Consider the following 20,537-nt stretch of genomic DNA (forward strand, 5'->3'; position numbering starts at 1 on the left):
CTGCCCCTTTTCTTTATAAACATTTACTGGATCAAACCCACGCTCAACACCGGAGATGTCAGAGGAGAACAAGACGCAACTCTTGTCCTCAAAGACAAGCGTTTTGGTCCAGGAGGAAGCTTGCAGCCCCGAGCCCCACCTGCCCAGTACGTGCCAGCTGCCGGCTCACAGCAGGAGGGCCAGGGGACCGTGGCATGCGCTTCCTGTCCCTGTGACAACAGTTCCGTCCCTTCTCACACAGTCACTTAAATAAGAACCCAAAGGGCATGTGCTCTCATGACCAGAGAGTGACACCATGACACAATGAGACAAATTCCGTCATGTAACACAACCAGCAGCATTTTACTAAGTGCCTCTCATAGTTTACAGGTATTATTTTTACATAATCGTGCTGGCAAAAGTTCAAAGGCAGACTTAGTAACTTCTCAACTCCCCGAAGGGCTGTTCTCCACATTCGCTAACTCAGGCCAGGGGATCATGGTTTTATAGCACAGGAAGACTGGGGTAGCTGTAACACAGAATCTTCTGGGAACAGCACAGTCCAGAGCTCTGGGCTCTGGGGGAAGATAGCAACCAGGGACGTGGTGTTTCCTCTTGGGAAGGCTTGAAGAAAACAACATGGATTTCCGTTTGGTTCCGGCGATCAAGGGAAGGGAAGAGAGACAAGGAAGTGATCTGGGACTGGATAAGGCCTGGGCGGACAGCTGCACCTTTAAGACCAGGGTGATAAAAGTCTTTACAGCAAGGAGGCGTTTTCCTTGGCAATACCCGTCCCCCCCCCCCCCCCCGCGCCTGGAGGGGCACTCAGAGCGAAGCACTAGAAACTGCCAGCAAAGCGCATTGGGGCTGACCACAGGGGTTGGTTTATCTCTGCACTCCTACCCTCCTGTCCAGGGACCCCCTACTCTCCACCCCTCCACAGCTCTCTCTATTGATTCTGCGCCCTCTCCCTGTGACCCTAATAAGATAATCTCCTTTTTTATTTGGTGTTTTTTGGAGAGGCAGAGAGAGAACGAGAGCACTCCATCTGCCGGTTCACTCTGCAAATGCCTGCAACATCCCCTGGCTGGGAGCCAGGAACTCGACTTGGGTCTTCCACATGCCTGGCAAGAACTCAATTCCTTGAGCCATCACTGCTGTCTCCCGGGATCTGCACAAGCAGGAAGCTGGAGTCGGGGTAGATCAGGGAATTAAACCCAGGCAATGCAACACGGGATGCAAGCAGCCAGTCATGTGCTAGACCAAACACCCACCCCAGCCTCCTCTTCTGGGGGACCCTGGGACCAGGCTCTCCTCCAGCATGCAGCCGGCCCATGACAGACCAGAGGCCAAGGAAGCCGACGGGGATGGGGGAAGGGGTGGGATTGGGGGCCAGGGCGGGCAGCAAGGTGGGACAGAGAGCCTGCTCAGTGCTGGAACGGGGCCGCAGGTGCTAACAGCAGTGCTCATCTTTGCATTCAACCAAGTCATGTGTGGAAAACCCAATGGGTTAGTGAGCACCATCCAGGAAATGCTTCCAAACGCGTGTTTGCCCCCGACTTGGCAAGGCGGCCAGCTGCCATGACTGGTTCTTGCTCCCCCTTGAGTTGTGCACGTTTCCAATCTCCACCCCTCTCACCGGGGGGTGGGGGAGCACAGCAGCAATGCAGCCATTGTGGAGTCTGGACCCTTTTCTTAACCTCAGTTTCTCCAGTGTAGGGAGCAACAAGTTGATCCAGTCCTGCCCGCGGGCCACAGTGGAGACACCGTCAGCACTGAGGGCGTTCACAGGCCCTGCGGGGATCCCTGAGAGTCCCCAGGGCGGCGCCACCTGTCACCTACATGTCCCGCCTCTTCCGGAACCACTCCGCCTGCAACGGCGCTGAGCCAAACGCCTGGGGTTGGAGTGGTGAAAGGAGTGGGCGAGCATCTGGTCGGCAACACGCCCATCCTCGGAAGTACCTGGCGAGGCGCTGGCTGCCCTGCCACGCTTGCCCCACACCCCGTGTCACAACAGCAGGGAGTGGCAAGGAGGAGCCGTGGCCCGGATCCCGAAGGCAATTCACTGCCTTCAAATTGGGTCAAACACGCCTCTGGCTCAAACCCACGGGAGGAGAGACCGGAAGACGTGTTTGCCTTCCAGCTACCCCATCAACACATCAAAATAGCAAACGCTATCCTGTTTGTGAGCAATGTGCAATTTGGAAACATACTGAAAACAGCCTTCCGTTAATAATGTCAATAAAAACATAAAATGGTGGGAACACAGAAACGCGTGGGATCCGTCACTTGAAAATTGCACTCTGGCTCTACTAAATAACAAGCAGAACGGACAAAAGAATACAGAACTTCACAATGTAAATATCCCCAAGTTAACATCTCAATTTAACACCATTCCAATAAAAATCCCAAGAGCATAACTGATTCTCAAATTCATCTGGAAGAACACATGGAGGAGAAGAGCCAAGAAAAATATTGATAAAGAAAACCAAAAGGAGAGCACTTCCACTGCCAGATATTAAAAGTGCTAGGAATTTTCAAAATGTGGTTCTAGCACTGGAACACAGTGATCAGTGAAACATAATAGCACACAAATGCAAGGGTTTGCCAAAGGCCTCAGTGAGGGTGCCAGGCTCACAGAAGATACAATGTTACAGACACACACAGGACGTTAAATGACATTGCATAATAGAGAAAGGATGGCATGTCCAATGAAAGTATTGGAATAACAACTTCACTAAACTTTTCAAACACCATACCTGGGGCAGGCGCTGTGGCGTGCTGCCTCTGCCTGCGGCACTGGCATCCCATATGGGCACTGGTTCATGTCCTGGCTGCTCCTCTTTCTATCTAGTTCCCTGTTAATTCGCCTGGGAAAGCAGTGGAAGACAGACCAAGTTCTTGGGCTCCTGTACCCGTGTAAGAGGACTGGAAGAAGCTTCTATCTCCTGAGTTTGGATCAGCCCAGTTCTGGCCATTGTAGCCATTTGGGGAGGGAACGAACAGATGGAAGACCTCTCTGTTTCTCCCTCTCTCTGTCTTTAATTCTACCTCTCAAATAAATAAAATCTTAAAGAAAAAAATACCTAAAACACACAGAAATAAATTGTGGGTGCTTAAGAGATTTAAATGTGCCATAAAACATGAGAACATTTAGGTGAACTTTTATGTAGTGTAGGAATAGAAAAAGCCTTTCCATGCATAACTCAAAAGGCAGACCAAAAAGAAATATTGGTATGTTTACCACAGTAATGTTTTCTCTGTTAAAGAATTTCATATGAGGAGGGGCAGCACTGTGGCGTAGTGGGTAAAGCTGCCGCTTGCAGTGCTGGTGTCCCATATGGGCACTGGTTGGAGTCCTGGCTGCTACACTTCCAACCCAGCTCTCTGCTATGGCCTTGGAAAGCAGTAGACGATAGCCCAAGTCCTTGGGCCCCTGCACCTGTGTGGGAGACCTAGTTCCTGGCTTTGGATCAGCACAGCTCCGGCTGTTGCAGCCATTTGGGGAGTGAACCAGCAGATGGAAGACCTCTCTCTGTCTCTCTACCTCTGCCTCTCTGTAGCTCTGCCTTCCAAATAAATAAATCTTTTAAAAAAATGAATTTCATACGGGCTGGGCGGGTGTTTGGCACAGCAGTTATGCCACCACTTGGGCAGCAGCATTTCCTATCAGGGTGCCTAGTTCAAGCCCAGCTCTTCCCCTTCTCATCCAGATTTCTGGCTCAAGTACCTAGGCCCCTGACACCCACATGGGAGATTCACACTGAGTTCCAGCTCTTGCCTTTGGCCTCACCCAGCTCCAGCAGAGTGGGCATTTGGGGGGTGGGAGGAGCCTGAGCATGGAATATCTCTGTCTCCCTCAAAGTTACTTTTTTAAAATTTTTTTAATTTTTATTTTATTTTATTTTATTTTTGACAGGCAGAGTGGACAGTGAGAGAGAGAGAGACAGAGAGAAAGGTCTTCCTTTGCCGTTGGTTCACCTTCCAATGGCCGCCGCGGCTGGCGCGTTGCGGCCGTTGTACCGCGCTGATCCGATGGCAGGAGCCAGGTGCTTCTCCTGGTCTCCCATGGGGTGCAGGGCCCAAGCACTTGGGCCACCCTCCACTGCACTCCCTGGCCACAGCAGAGAGCTGGCCTGGTAGAGGGGCAACCGGGACAGAATCCGGCACCCCGACCGGGACTAGAACCCGGTGTGCCGGTGCCGCAAGGCGGAGGATTAGCCTAGTGAGCCGCGGCGCCGACCCTCCCTCAAAGTTACAAGATAACATGAAAAAAAAAAAAGAGTGGTCACGAAATTAAAGGCCAATAATAAGGTTGAAAACCATAGGCAACAGTGACCAAAATAAAGGTTAATATCCTTGATATATAAAAGACTTATCAAAATACTAAGGAAAAGACTAATACCTCAGAAGGAAGATGAGCAAAGATATAAAACAGAAAATACTGGGGCCGGCGTCGTGGCTCACTTGGTTAATCCTCCGCCTTGCAGTGCTGGCATCCCAGATGGGCACTGGGTTCAAGTCCCGGTTGCTCCTCTTCGAGTCCATCTCTGCTGTGGCCCAGGAAGGCAGGGGAAGATGGCCCAAGTGCTTGGGCGCCTGCACCCGCATGGGAGACCAGGAGGAAGTACCTGGCTCCTGGCTTTGGACTGGTGTAGTTCCGGCCATAGCGGCCATTTGGGGGGTGAACCAACGGAAGGAAGACCTTTCTCTTCTCTCTCTCTCACTGTCTAACTCTATCTGTCAAATAAAAAAAAAAAAAAAAACAGAAAATACTAATACATTAAAATATTTGCCCTGATCAGTACACATTGTGTACAGTTATTGAAATCTCACACTGTACCCCATAAATATAATTATTAAATGTTAATTATTAAGTGCTAATCAAAATTTTAAAAATTGTTAAGGAAAATGAGTGCTAACCCGATTTCATCAACACATATTGAATATGTGCAAGTGATTGCAATATACTTCACACGTACAATAAAAGTAATAAAGCAAAAAATGTTTAATAGTAATCGGAATAAATTCAAGTACCATTTTGGAGCAGGCATTTAGTCTAGCAGTTACCATGTCAGTTAAGGAGCCCATATTCTGTACTGGAGTGCCAAGGTTTGGCTTCTGGGTCTTCTCTGCATTCCAGCTTCCTGCTAATGTGCACTCTGCGAGGCAGCTGGTGATGGCTCAAGTAGTTGACCACCCACCCGCCAGCCATGTGGGAGACTGGGACTGAGCTCGGCGTTCCCATCTGCAGCCCAGCCTGGCACCAGCTATTGCAGGCAGGCATTTTGGGAGTGAAACAGCATATGGGAGCTCTCTCTGTCCCTCAGTGGATAAATAATTTATTTAAAAAACCATTTATTTAGGAAAGGTAGAGTTACAGAGAGAGAAAGCCACAGACAGACAGAGACAGAGACAGAGACAGAGAGAAATCTTCCATCTGCTGGTTCACTCCCCAAAAGGCTGCAGTGGATAGGGCTGGCCCAAACCTGAAGCCAGCAGCCCAGAACTCTATCCGGGTCTCCCATGTGGGTGGGAGTACTCAAGTACTCAAGACACATTCTGCTGCTTTTCCAGCCACATCAGCAGGGACCTGGATGGGAAGTGGAGCAACAGGGGCTCAAACTGGTGCTCCAACATCGCAGGTGGCAGTTTACCTGCTACACCACAATGCTGGCCCCAAGAAATGATTTAAAGGAAACAAGAAAACGCCAACAAATTTATCTAGAAACACAACTGGCATTAAGGAAAAAAAAGGAATTTCTAATAGTAGATAATATAGTTTTATTGATAAAATGTCACATGAACTTTTAAAATGATGGCCTAAAAATACAGCTATTGTTAGACAAAGCTGTTTCTCACATACTTTTAAATGAAATGGCAGGTATTTTATGAGACTATAGGTATTGTGTCATCCCATTTTGATGTTTTCACATATGTATATATATGTACAAGCATGTAGCAAAAAGTCACAAAAAATTCACTCCAAAGTGCTTAGTTTTGTTGCTGGGTGGTGAGTTATGAATGTATTTTTAATATTTATTTATTTTATTCTTCTATTTGAAAAGCAGAAAAACAGAGCTGGAAAGAGATCTTCCATTTGTTGGTTTGCTCCCCCAGAAACCCACAACAGCTAGAGCCAGGCCAGGCCAAAGCCAGAAATCCAGAGCTCCAGCAGGGACCCAAGTATCAGAACCAGCACGTGCTGCCGCCCAGGGAGTGCATTAGCAAGAATCTGGAACAGGAAGCGGAGTCAGGACTCAAACCCAAGTTTTCTGATATGGGACTCAACCCCTGTCCCAAATTCCTGCCCCAGTTTTCTTCATTTTGTTGATGTATTTTTTCCTATTTTGTCTACATTAAGTATTTATTCCTTTATTTTTAACTTAGAAAACACACACACCTAGGAACCACCTGCAATTTCTAGCTATCCAGTTCTCCCTGGTTCTGTTTGCTCCAGCAGACAAAAGCCTTCCTTAAGGAGGAACAATCCCACTGCTCAGACGTGCATACGCCCCACCCCCGGTTGTGTCATCCTAGTGCCTCACCGTGGTTCTATCTGCTCACCAAGAAAACACCACGACTGGATCTGAACTCTCCCCTGTCCTCACCCTGGATCTGAACTCTCCCCTGTCCTCACCGTCTCCATCCCTCCCCCAACACAGAACTATCCTGTCCTTGGCAAAACGGGGCAGGGTGGTTCCCTGGACGTCAGTGAAGGACTCTGACACGAGTCAAACTTCATTCTGAGCCGGCGTGGGAGGCGAGTGAGGCAGGGAGCCGGGGTGAGCTCGGGGTGAGCTCGGGGTGAGCGCGGGCATCGTGTGCAAGGGGCAGGGAGCAAGCAGTGGAGTCCCGATGGTCTGCATTTGAGCATAATAATTTCTCAATGAATTGATTTCTACCAGTCAGAGCCTAAATGATTCAACACTGAAAATTCCAGCTCTCTTCTTCCCTAGCTACTTGCACCCACTCCTTCTCTTCTCCACCCTGGACACCAGCTCACAATGGCCTAATCCTCCGCCCGCCCACAGGCAGACTATTCTCAGCACCAAGGCTGGGGACAGCGGCTCTCCGCTCTGTCACAGGCAGGGTGCTCCGCCCCGTCCACAGATTACTGCTGCTTCCCTACTAACTCCAGACGGGGCCAGGCCCACGGAATGACTCCTCAGATACGAGTGTCCCCCAGGTGTGGGAAACCCACTTCCTGGTCGGTATGTGGGCCATGGGTCCCCTGTGAGGGCTGGCAGCCAACCTCTGGAAAAGAAGTTGCTGGAACCTTGTTTAGAAGCCCTCAGCTGGTTCCAGCCCCAGGCAGCAAGGAACATGGAAGCAAATTCAAGTCCCGAGCTCTGATGCTGCGCCTGCTGGTCAAACAGTAGATACAAGAGCTGGTGTCAACGCCTGCCTGGCACTGCAAGGATGTCGTCAGTGCCCTCCGTCCCATCCCGCCTGTCCCAGGTCTCAGAGGCTCAAACGGGAGGCTCCTGCTGGCGGAGCGGACGGGGCTGTGAAGTGCCACCACGCCTTGCCCTCCACCATGTCCCGCCCTCGGGGTCCAGAGAGGCTGGCCTCACTACCCTTCCCTCGTCTTGGAGTCCAGCACCCAAGCCTGACCCCAACACAGCACTCAGATCTCACCGTGGAGAGCCAGAGGCGACGGACGCAGGGCTGGGAGCCCTGTCTGCAGAGTGCCCTGCAGGACAAACTCTGCACCCGGTCCTGTTGCCCTCCTTACCCCTCCAGGGCCCAGCCAGGCCAGCTGGGGAGTGTCAGGCAGCAGCCTGCAGGGCCAGCCTGCTGTGGCTGCAGGCTTCCTTTGCAGCTGTTGGAGAAGGGAATTGCTGGTGAAGTTCAGGACAGGCTGCCTCGGGGCGTGAGAAGCAAGGCCTCTGCACGCGGGAGTGAACACACGGCTGCGCCACACAGCTCCTGCCATGCTGGCACGTCCAAGAGCTGAGTCCACCTAAGAGTCACTTTCAGAGCCAGCGTTAAAATTCTTTACACAAATCCCCTGCCATCTACCTTCTATTAAACACTTATTATGTGCTCAACTAAGCATTTTACTGAAATCATTACACATAATTATTAAAATCCAAGTGCAACTCCACGAGCTAACTATATGCCTGTTTTCCTTACATTAGGGTTGTGAAAATGGAGCAGAGGGCGAGGGGCTTGTTCAAGGTCACCCACTCAGAGGAGGCCAGCGAGGTCCACAGGAATCCCAAGTCTGCGCTCTCCCCCATCCTGGGCCGCTCCCCACTATCCTGCTCCTGGAATTCCTGTCAGGGCCTCCCCGTGACTCGGAGGACAGATCCTTTGTCAAGCACTTGTGCTCCTCATACACTGGCTTTCTTTTATGTTCCAGAAAAAAAAAAAATATTGCTCAGAGCACCATCTACAGCAGCTTTGTTCTTATAGTCCTTTGAACCAGTCATGGGCAACAGTCCCCGACTCAGAGCCGGCGGGCTCGGGGTCTGCACTTGATGCCGCAGCCAGGCACTTCAGCCCCATTCAGCACCTGATCCACTGCACCCCCCCCAACACACAGAGGCTCGGGACGTGAGGCAGGCATGCTCAGACCCCAGGATGCCTGACACCGGGCGTGGGGAGGCAGAACCACCTTCTCTCCAACTTCTTCCCAGGACAAAAGCTCTGAGATAGACTCATGGGCTTACAGAAAGCTGGAGCCAGCAGAGACCCAGGGTCAACACCCTAATCCCACCGTCTCACAGAGTAGAGAGCCGAGGCCGAAGGAGAGGCAGTAAAAAGCTGTCCGATTCCAGGCTGGCTCTTATCTCCTCCCTAAGCTGAGAACCGAGGGGTGGGGCCAGATGTTAGATTAGTGCTTCTGTGCGCACTTCCCGGCTTCAAGTGGATGAGAGAGCAGGAGAAGCAGGCACGGCGAGGGGCGCCAAGGGAATGGGAGAGACCACAGCTCACACGCTCCCTTTGCCTCTGCAAAGCCCTGTGATCACGTCACATCACTTCATCCCTTTGTGACTCACTTTCTCCGTCTGTAGAACGACAGCAGTAATGCCCAACACGGAGGACCACTGCAAGAATTCGTCTACACTGCGTCGCTCCCACTCCCACTGCCTGGTTCAATTACAAAGGAAGAGCAAGGGAGTATGACTACAGTGTGGACTTTAGTTCACAGTAATTTATTAATACTGGTTCACTGGTTGTCACTGAGTACCACACTAATTTAAGGGGTTGATGATAGAGCAAATCAGGTTGGGGATACATGTGGAACTTTATGAATGGACTTTGCGTTTTTGGTGGTTTTTTTTTTTTGTTTGTTTTTTTTTTTTTTTGTAAATCTAAAACGTCCACAATCAAACGTTTATCAAGAACAAATCAAAAAGAATTAGAAGTTGTCCTTGCTATCCAAGGGAATGATTACAAGCTACGTCCCAAGAATCCGGAAACAGCCAGAAAGAATCAAGCAGCAAGTCCGCCAGCATCCAAGCCCTGAGGTTCTGTTAACTACAGTCTGTTTCAACTCCCAGCCACGAATATCAAAAGGCAGCGGGGTCTGACATGCATCAAGGCATCAGAGAAGGACTTAAGTCTGGAGTCAGACCAATCGCTAGGGTCAACTTCTAAACCTGCCCCTTTTCATCTTGGCGGCCCTGGGCAGAGCCCCCTGTGCCCTGACAGCTTCTTTTTTTCCCTTACTTGTCACTATGGTTTGGATGTGACTTGCCTCCCAAGGGTTCACAGGTTGCAATTTTGGTCCCCAGTATGGCGAGGTCAACAGGTCGTGGGGTCCCCCGCTCACTCTCATTTCTCATCCCACCACACGTCCTCTCCCACGCCCACTGATCCTACTATGATATCATCCATCTGCTGTGTTGTGATACAGTCAGGGCTAGAGCCTTGGCTGCTTGGGCTTTTCAGCTTTCCCAGCTGTGAGCTAAATAAGCTTCCTTTCTTCATAAAGTACCCAGCCTCGGGTGTTTCGTTACAGTCATGGACAAATGACAAATACACCTGCGACCCACTTTGCCCTGTGTAGAACAGAGTTGTAGTGAGGCCAGAATGAGAACAGTGGCAGGCAGCCTCCAATCTCCACCTGCATTACATAGTCACAGCCTTGTGCAGCCTTCTTCCCGGCCAGGTGGCTGGACTGACTGACTTGCTTCTAACAAACAATATGGTCAATAACAGGATGACATTAGGATACAACAAAACCAGCTTCTGCCTTGGGTCACTTGTCCTGGTGAAGCTAGCCACCATGTTGTGAGAGAGCCCAGTGGAGAGGCACTGGGGGAGTTTGGAAGATCTAAGGCCTCCAGCACCATGCGGATGAGGCGAGAAGCACCTCCTTTGGCCCCAGTTGAACCTTCAGATGACGGCAGCCCTGGATGATGGCTGCACAAGAGACCTGAGCCAGAAACACCCACCAAAGTCACACCTGGATCATGTTTTCGCACAGTCAGATGTTTAACAACACAAGAGACGGGCTGTGAAAATACTTTGCTGAAAACTAAGAAATCTGGTAAAGCTGGAGACAACACCAAACCCTCCAGCCCATCGGTGACCCCCCCATAGGCCTGACCGACGCCACATCCACCCACCCTCTCACGCACATCTCTCTGCACATCTGGAGGCACCAGGGTTTGGAGAGGAGAGCCCCTGGGCTTCTCCTCCCACACCGGGAAGAACTCGGGAGTTCTAGGGTGAGGCTGCCCAGCTCTGCTGACTTCAGGATGCCAGCTTCTGATGAAGCCAAACAGCTGTCCCCGGACATTTGCGGCCCCGGCTCTTTGGAAGATCTGTCTTTCTCATCCACAGGATGTTTCACTGCAGAACCAAAAAATAAATAAATAAATAAATAAATAAAAATTGCTATCTTCACTGTCCCTTTTGCTTTGTCCTCGGAACAGAGAGATCTTGAAATCAGAGTTCACACCTTAACACATGGGCAAATACAAGCAAATGAACTCTGCCCCCTGCCCAAGCCTAGTGTCCTTGTGTCCCCTCCAGGACAGGCTCCCGGCTTCAGGCCCACTGTTCCCTGGGCAGATTTCCTTCAAGTGTGAGGTACGGGAAGAGAAGCCACCTTCCCAGAAGAGTTCAAAACTCCACCTGCCGTCAGCACCCCAAGCCCAAGGGAGATCCCGCCAGGACAGAGAGCGAGCCTTCTCTCTGCTCCAACATGCATCTCCACGCCAGGGAACGTCCGCCCGGTTTCTTCCTGCCCCTCCACAGCCGTGCCCCTCCCCTGCAACTGTGGGGAGCTCACCAGGCGGCTGGTTCCCTGGGAACCTCCTGCTACTTTCCTGTCTCACGAGGCTGCACTCTCTGCCTCTTGGGACTTGAATCCCCTCAGCAAGGAACCTGGAGGTGCAGAGAGATTTCTGTCAGTGTTCAAGGAGGCGCAGGCAGGGGTGGAGCCTGGTCCAGGCTCCCTTGGGGGCACCGCCGGCTGTCAAGAGCTGGCAAAGGCGGAAACTCCCCAGGCAGCGCTGCCTGCCGAGCGACTGACGCACACGTGAGGCAGGCGCAGGACTCGGGCGGGGCTGCCGCTGAGCGCAGTGACTGCTCTGGAGGAGCCAGCCCCGGAGGGCACCGCCTGGGACCATCGCGGCTCCCTGGCCCGCAGCCGTGGTTCCTGCTTCGCCAGTCTCTTCTCCCAGGCCCGCGGGGAGGGGCCGGTCTTCCCGGCGGGGCGGCGCTTGCTCCCCCTGCTGGGGGTCTCCAAGGCCGGCTGTGTCAGTCATGCTTCTGAAAGCCTTCCCCCTCCTCTCTGCTTGGGGGCTGCTGGTCCCGACAAAGGCCCAGTGGCTGGCAGAGCCAGGCTGAAGTTCTGGTTCTGCCACCAGCACCGCAGCACCAGGGATTTCCACAGGATGCACAGAGCGGTCGAGGGGCAGGTGGCGGAGCTCCCTGACCGCCATCGAGGGCTCCACTGCTCTGGGGGCGCTGTGAGGCGGCCTCCCGGCTGCCAGGCGCGGAGACCCCGCCCTGCTGTGTATGAGCCACCGACTCAGCTCTCCCAGGCTGTGAGCTCTGCACACCGAGGCACAGCAGGCCCCCAGCATCTGCCCCATCCCCACAGCTTGCCAGCCTGCAGGGGACACTGAGACGGGGAGAGGGAAGAACAGCAGTTATCTAGGGCTGTGCCAGCCACACAGTGAGCTCAGGGGGTTGGGAGGCCTCGTGCAGGCACAAGGCAGTGAACTGCGTGGGAGCCACAGCAAGGCCCTGGCCGCACTTGCTCACGCTCGGAGCCCTTCCTATTCCCTGCTCACCTGGGACTGCAGCTCAGCTCCGCAGCTGGCGGCCTCTGCAGCCACTCAGCCTCCATGCTGCACATGCCCAGGTGGGTCCTGGCCCCCTTCTCTGCGAAGCCGGTTCCAACCACTCCAGCCCCTCCAGCCCTCCTGGCCAGTACTGCACGACCTAGTGCGGTTATGGCTGCTCATGCAGCTCATCAACCCCAAATAGAATGCAAGGTGCTCGCTCCAGTGGGCTCAGGAAACACCAGGAAGGATCTCCCTCCCTATGGGTTCTGGTGCCATCCTCGCCTCCCCGCCTGGCTGTCCCTGGGTCCCATGAGCATGGCCGAACTCCAAAGACCAGAGCCCCGGTGGAACAGTCTTTCCCAGCGGAGGGGGGCGGAGGGGCCTCGCCCAGGGCCCAAGCAACGAATGGGTGACCCAGGGCACTGTGCTGCCTCCGCTGTCCCTGTCCTCATGCTTCCCTTTATCGGGCTTTATCAGGCCGGCTCCCAGCTGCACCAGCCAGCCCTGACGTTGGGGGATTAGCAATCCCCAAGCGCCCCGTTCCACAGCCTCTGTTTACAACCCCAAGTCTGGCGAGTGTTGTGCATTCCTGTGGCCAAGGAGGGGCAGGATCTTCTCCAGGTGCCCCCTGGAGCTGGGCAGATGGTACAGAGTGGTCTCAGTGCCCCTCCCCTATGCGCACAGCCCAGGGCAGGTGGCTGCGAGTTAATCAGACTAGCCATTCCAACTGCCTGGAGAGCGCTGACATGGGGTACCCGGTGTGTCGCGGGACCTCAGGGCCTGGAGTCGTGGTCCCTGGCACAGAGTGGCCGAGGCCAGGTGCAGCCTCAAGGGTGGACCAGTGGTCTGTGCCCGCTCCTCCTCAAGGGCTTCCCCAGCGAGACCTGAGACAGGGCCTGCCGTGTCTCCTCACCTCCCTTCTCCCACTGTGCTTCAGGCGCGACCCAGCCCTGCCTTCAGCTCCTGGTGTCTTCCTCCTATTCCTGTGGGCCCTGGACCTCATTACTAAGAGGCCGCCGAGAACAACCAGTACTTGCACTCATGTCCTCTTACAGACATGCACCTCCCTGAGGTCTTCACAGTGTCCCTTCATGCCAAACTGATTTAGGGTTACTCTCCCCGTTCTATCTGTGAGGCTGCTGAAGCCCCAGAAATAATGGGGCTTGCCCTGGTGATTCGCAAGCTGTGCAGGGGATTGTCTTTCAGACACTTGCACGACAGCTCCTCTGTGCTTTTTCAGGGATATCTTACCTAAACCTCCTGCCTCTCATGCTGAAAACTTAGTTCCTTGGCATGAGACAATTTTAAGAGGGAAATAGACACAGTAGTTCTACCACACTAGAATTGTGCAGACAGTCATCTCTCATTCACAGAGATGCCTCAACTTTAATAGGCAGATGAGGATTGGCACTGACCATAAGGAGTGAGCCATCAGTCTCATCGATGCACTGCACTTCTGTAACTCCTTCCTTCCACCCGTCCCACTGCATCAGCTTGGCTTTGGCTCAGTAATCCAGTTCTAAGAATGTATTCTAAGCCACAAAAATGTATATACAAGCTTGCTAGACCTAGCATTATTTATAATAAAGTAATTAGAAGCAACTGTACTTTTTTAAAATAAATTTATTGACTTTAATATGAGCTGTTAAATAAATTTTGGTGCCTTCAAGTGACAGAACATCAGTCATTAAGTGTCAGGATCCTGCGATCTGCCAGGCCAGCATCCCACACGGGCACTGGTTCAGGTCTCAGCTGTTCCACTTCCCAGCCAGCTCCTCCCTACTAATGGCCTGGCAAAAGTAGTGGCAAAGACCTGGATGAAGCTTCTGGCTCCTGGCTTTGGGCCTGTTTGCCACTGGCCATTGTGGCCATCTGGGGAGTGAACCAGCAGATAGAAGATCTCTTTTTCTCCCTCTCTCTCTTTCAAAATAAATCAATCTTTTTTAAAAATCTATTTATTTTACTTTAAAGTTACACAGAGAGAGGAGAGGCAGAGAAAGAGAGAGAGAGGTCTTCCATCTGATGGTTCAATTCCCCAATGGCCACAATGGCTGGAGCTGCACTGATCCAAAGCCAGGAGCCAGGAGCTTCTTCTGGGTCTCCCACATGGGTGCAGAGGCCCAAGGACTTGGGCCATCTTCTACTGCTTTCCCAGGCCATAGCAGAGAGCTGGATCAGAAGAGGAGCAGCTGGGTCTCGAACCAGCGCCCTTATGGGATGCTGGTGTGTCAGGCCAGGGCGTTAACCCGCTGCACCACAATGCTGGCCCCATAAATCAATCTTTATTAAAAATCACATTGCTTTCTTTTTTTTAATAAAAGTTTTAATTGTTTGGAAGGGAGAACAAGAGAGAGAGAGATTTTCCATCTGCTGGTTCACTCCTCAAATGCCTGCAATAGCCAGGCTGAAGCCAGGAACCTGGAACTCCATCTGGGTTTCCCATGGGGGTGGCAGTAACCCAAGCACTTGGGCTATCATCTGCTGCTTCCCAGGTGCATTGGCAGGAAGCTGGATTGGAAGACAGGACTCAATTCCAGGCACTCTGGATGGGGCTCAGGCCTCCCGAGTCACAGCTCAATCTACTACACCACAATACTAGCTCCCCAAAACCATATTTTTAAAGAACAAGTAGGGGCCGGTGCCATGGCTCACTTGGTTAATCCTCTACCTGCGGAGCTGGCATCCCAGATGGGTGCCGGTTCTAGTCCCAGTTGCTCCACTTCCAATCCAGCTCTCTGCTATGGCCTGGAAGAGCAGTACTGGATGGCCCAAATCCTTGGGCCCCTACACCCACGTGGGAGACCAGGAAGAAGCACCTGGCTTCTGGCTTCAGATTGGTGCAGTTCCAGCCATTGCGGCCATTTGGGGGGTGAACCAATGGAAGGAAGACCTTTCTGTCTCTCTCTCTCAATGTCTGTAACTCTACCTCTCAAATAAAATAATCTTTAAAAAAAAAAAAAGTAATGACATGAATTAGTCACTATATAATACTAGGTGAGAAAGGTGGTATACAAAATTATGTGAACATTAGGATCTAGCAAGAAGAAAAATGTCAGGCTGGCGCCATGGCTCACTTGGTTAATCCTCCACCTTGCGGCGCTGGCATCCCATATGGGCGCCGGGTTCTAGTCCCGGCTGCTCCTCTTCCAGTCCAGCTCTCTGCTGTGGCCCGGGAGTGCAGTGGAGGATGGTCCAGGTCCTTGGGCCCTGCACCCACATGGGAGACCAGGAGGAAGCACCTGGCTCCTGGCTTCGGATCGGTGCATTGTGCTGGCCGTAGCAGCCATTTGGGGAGTGAACCAACGGAAAGAAGACCTTTCTTTCTGTGTCTGTCTATAACTCTACCTGTCAAATAAATAAAAAAAATGTATACACACTGAAAAAATTATTTGGAAGGAAAATTGCCAAGACTTTGTAAGAGGATATACTGTACTTGGTGAGACTTTTTCATATTTTTCTGGATTTTCCATATTTCTGACAATGAATATTTAATACTTTTCAAATAAGAAAACGAATGCTAATTTTTGTTAGATTCCATCTTTATTTCTCCCACAGCCACGGCCAGTATTTAGTGCGGGAGAAGTCGGCTCATTTCACAGAAGCAGTCACAAGCACAGAGGAGCACAGAGGGATTTAGGGGGCTGATCAGGACCCGGGTGTCAGGGCGAGCCTGGGCCCCGCTGCTTCCGCACATGGCCTCTGAATGCCTATTTTCCTACTCCTGAGTCACAATTTACTCTCGGCTCGGAGGTCAGCTCAGCACACCAGCCTCAGGCCCATGCGCTCTCGCCTGGCCTTCCGGGGTGAAGCCCCCAGACACCTGCCTTGCTTAGGGCCGGGCACCCGAGAGCAGCAGGGCCCAGGGTAGGGACGGGAGGTGTACGTGAGGCGAAATCACTTCACTTCCATCTCAAGGGCCTGACAGCACACGAGGCAGTTGGCAGGGGCTCATGAACACCGGCCAGCCAGGCGCTTCTGCACCGGTTATCGTCAACCCTTAGAGCAGCTGCCCCCTCCCCAAGAGCAGCATCTCCTCTCCCACGAACCCAACAGACCCAAGGGGCTGACCTTCCGAGGGCAGTGTTGCAGAACCTCTGGGGGCCGGAGGTCCTTTAACTTCAGAGCATCTGATGAGGGTGACGGCCCCTCCCCAGAACAATGCTGAGAGCCCAGAGCCCGCGCACGCGCAGACAGCTCACCTGGGCAGCACAAAGCCAGACCCTCCTTGGAGCCCTGCTGTGGTCGCTCCTTCCACTGCCCTTTACACTCACATGTCTCTGCCCAGTGAGCCTTCAGGAGCTCCTCGCCGCAAGGTGACTCAGGGCCATCGTTGACCTTCCCCACCCCCCGGGGCCCTGTTCCCAGTGACCCATGGCGGGAGAGGGACATGACTTTGAGAGAATCATCCACGAGTCAGTGTGTAAGCCAAGACCAGAATGTGGCATTTGGGGCTCCCAGGGCTATATTTAGGTCGCTAAGAAGAGCTGCTTCTCACACATCAGGCCTGACTATACGCAGGGCATCAACAGAGTGAGACGCTGACCTCAGCTCTAAGATTAGCAGAAAGAATCTAAAATCCGCACCTTCGCTCGCCTCAATCACTGCCTTCTTTTAGCTCCAGAATGCTCACTGTGAGACACTGGGCCGGGGGAGGAACGAGGAGCTTGTCTCTGGCTCCAGCCCAACATCGTTGCTCTGGACTAAAGCAAACACAGGCAACCAGGCAGCCTGTCTGCTGGCCAGGGGTGGCCCCGGGATGTTTCCCCACCCCCAGACCTAGCACTGGAACAAAAGGGCTTTGGCCTTGGTTGGTCACCAACATGAGCCGGTGACCAGAGTTCTCTTCTACAACACAGACACCCAGTCCTTCAGACACAACTCTCCCAAAACTGCAGTCCCTCATTCAAGGCCAGAGAGCAAGAGGCAAAAAGAACATTTCTAAAATGGCAACTGGTTCCTGGAGCAGCAAGGAGCTCTCTGTCAAGTCGTAGCCATTGATACCAATAACTTCTACTCACTTCATTGACCATCTCAACCCCACACCTGGAGGCACCCCTGGGAACAGGTGCAATGATGGTGCCCAACAGAACCTTCTGTGATGATATGCAAACGTTCCAAGTCTGCATTGTCCAATATGGTAGCTACTAGTCACCTATGGCAATTGAGTTCTTTAACCTAATACAACTAGTCTAACTAGGACTAGTATAACTGAGGGATTGAATCTTTCCATTTTACTTGCTTCTGATTGAATTCCCATTTAAATTGCTGCCTGCAGCCAGTGGCTACTCCATTGAGCAGCACGGTTTTAGAGGCTTTGAGGAGACACACACCTGAGAAAGTGATGGATTCTGTTGTATGCCCACTTCAACCAATCGACCCAGAAGAGGAATCTCAGGCTTGTTCAAGGGCTCCCTGGGGGCTGGGGGCGTGCACAGCCTGGGCAGAAGACTGGGCAGGAAAGAATGCAATGATGTCTGTGAGCCTTTCCTTACAGCAGGAGGTGCCGCTGCCTCACATCCGGGACCCGAGACAGGGGTCTGCTGCCCCAAGGACGCCCACTGCAGGAGGCAGGGAAACACTCACTGGCACGGGTCCTGGCCAGATGGTGGCTGAGCAACCACAAAAAGTCAACTGGGGGAAATTCAACAGAGAGCTACACCTGCCCTCCAGTGCCAAGGAGACCTGCCATCAACTCTGAATACAGAGCGCTGGACAGAAGAAAACCAAAAGAATCCCCCTCCCACGAGGTGCTGCCTCAGACTGCTGGTGGGAGACCAAGGGAGCAGCCCTTCAGAGAGGGAATCCGCTGTGCTCTATCAAGAGCCTCATCAAACGCATGTCCCTTTTAGCAGCATCATTCCCGTCCTGAAAGCCGATGTGAAGCAGTGATCACAGTGAACGTCTGTTAGAGCTGCCCATATCCAGAACACTGGCAATGCCAAACGCTGGTCAGAATGTGGAGCAACCAGAACTTGCCTTCACTGCTGGTAGGAATGCGAAATGCTAACAGCCAGCTTTGGAAGATGGCTGGGTGGCTTCTTACCAAGCTCAACATGCCTCCATCAGCACAGCATTCCTTGGTATTTACCCGAGGTAAACTTATGTCCACACAAAAACCTGTGGATGGCTGCTTATAACACTTTGATTCATAGTTGGCAAAACTTGGACGATACCAAGCCTTGGGTGAGCTGCAGTACTGTAGCACATCCACACAATGGACTATTATTCACTGCTGCGAAGAAAGGGGCTGCCAAGCCATGGAAATAGCGCGGGACACTTACAAGCACGTTGCTGAGTGAAAGCAGCCAGTCTGCAAAGGCTCCCCACTGTGTGACTGCACCCTTACAACACTCTTGAGAAGGCCCAACTCTAGAGGCGGTAACCAGACCCCTGGCTGCCCAGGGTTAGCGGGGAGGGCAGGATGAACAGGCCGAGCACCAGGCAGTCTTAGGTGGTGAAAATACTCTGCGAGATAGCACAGTGACAAGTACGTGTCCTTAGACGTCTGTCTGAATCCAGAGCACACAACATGGAGAAGCACGAAACGTGGACACTGGGTGACAGTGACGTGTAAGCACAGGCACTCGGGGTAGTGCACCACCCCTCTGGTGGGGGGTGTTGGAGGGAAGGGGCTATGGGTGCATGGGAGCAGCAAGTGCAGGAGCTGTCTCTGTACCTTCCTCCCAACTATATTGCCAACTGAAAACTGCTCTAAAAAGACAAAAGCTTAAATAAAATAAAACTGGACCATCTTAAACCATAAAAAAGGAAGGAAATTAATTCAAGATGTATGAACTGGCCGGCGCCGCGGCTCACTAGGCTAATCCTCTGCCTTGCGGTGCCGGCACACAGGGTTCTAGTTCCGGTTGGGGTGCCGGATTCTGTCCTGGTTGCCCCTCTTCCAGGCCAGCTCTCTGCTGTGGCCAGAGAGTGCAGTGGAGGATGGCCCAAGTACTTGGGCCCTGCACCACATGGGAGACCAGGATAAGTACCTGGCTCCTGCCATCAGATCAGCGCGGTGCGCTGGGCGCGCCTGGCCGCGGCGGCCATTGGTGGGTGAACCAACGGCAAAGGAAGACCTTTCTCTCTGTCTCTCTCTCTCACTGTCCACTCTGTCAAAAAAAATTTTTAAAAATTAAAAAAATAAAAAAGATGTATGAAGGCTCTTTATGGAGCAAGAAGTGCCAACGACCTAGACATGCAGTAAGAGCAGTTTAACTGGGTGACGGCAGTTTCGTAAGACAGAGTATCCTTAAGTTTCCTCGTGTGAACCATCACAGCAAGCTCTCACTTCTCTCCAACATACATTTGCTTCTGTCCATTACTGTCCAGCTCAACTGCCAGCCCCTAAATCAAAGCCCCTCCCCTTCTTGCCTGGACAACCTACTTCTCCTGCTACCCCCACACTCATCCTCCACATTGCAGCTGGAGCTGTGTACTTGGTCGACTGACTGGCTGGTTGTTTAGGTATAAGAAGGACCCGTGACCCCACCTTGTGGAATAAAAGCTAGCATCGTGACCATCACCTACATCTAACCATTTGGCCCCCTGTCCAGTCTTCTTTCCTCCTCCAGGCCAGGCAGCCATCTGCCCAAACCCACCTCCCCATGCTTTCCTTTTCATGTAACACTGTTTTATGTATTTGTCCAAGTAGTTCTTAACAGAAAGAATATCGTGTGACAGGCGGGATTTTCTGCACTGCACAGTATTTACTGAGAGTCCTACTCAATGCTGCATGTCACCGCAGTTCATTCATTGAAACAGCTCTGTGGCCGGTGCTGCGGCTCACTAGGCTAATCCTCCACCTGTGGCGCCGGCACCCCAAGTTCTAGTCCCAGTTGCCCCTCTTCCAGGCCAGCTCTCTGCTGTGGCCCGGGAAGGCAGTGGAGGATGGCCCAAGTCCTTGGGCCCTGTACCCACATGGGAGACCAGGATAAGTACCTGGCTCCTGGCTTCGGATCAGCGCGGTGCACCGGCCACAGTGCACCGGCCACAGTGGCCATTGGAGGGTGAACCAATGGCAAAGGAAGACCTTTCTCTCTGTCTCTCTCTCTCACTGTCCATTCTGCCTGTCAAATAAATAAATAAATAAATAAAAAGAAACTGCTCTGTAATATGCTAAGAAGAGCTGGAGCATCCTCCAAAGATCCACATACTGGGAGCTTGGTCCCCAAAAGCTTATACTAATGGTTAATGGATTAAAGATCTGATTAGGACATCCAAGGGGTGGGCTTAGTGGGAGGTCTTTAGGTGACTGGGGGCTTGCCCTCAGAAGGTAGAGCCAGTTATCCAAACTGGTGAGCT

General features: G+C 52.3%; 1 protein-coding gene and 1 long non-coding RNA gene across 10 annotated transcripts in view; both read right to left on the reverse strand.

The window, feature by feature from the left end:
* NRG2 (neuregulin 2) overlaps positions 1-20,537 on the reverse strand; it is a 183,355-nt gene that overhangs the window by 106,516 nt on the left and 56,302 nt on the right. The gene's annotated exons all lie outside the window — the stretch shown is intronic.
* Positions 10,405-11,359, reverse strand: LOC149126075 (uncharacterized). Its single transcript, XR_016234894.1, has 2 exons — positions 11,231-11,359; positions 10,405-10,788 (listed from the first exon to the last, which is right to left on the reverse strand). It is a non-coding gene; the product is annotated as an uncharacterized LOC149126075 (long non-coding RNA).

Source organism: Oryctolagus cuniculus, chromosome 6 (assembly GCF_051225735.1).
Source record: "Oryctolagus cuniculus isolate XC-2025 breed Fujian yellow rabbit chromosome 6, ASM5122573v1, whole genome shotgun sequence".
In the NCBI taxonomy this organism is placed as follows: Eukaryota; Metazoa; Chordata; class Mammalia; order Lagomorpha; family Leporidae; genus Oryctolagus; species Oryctolagus cuniculus.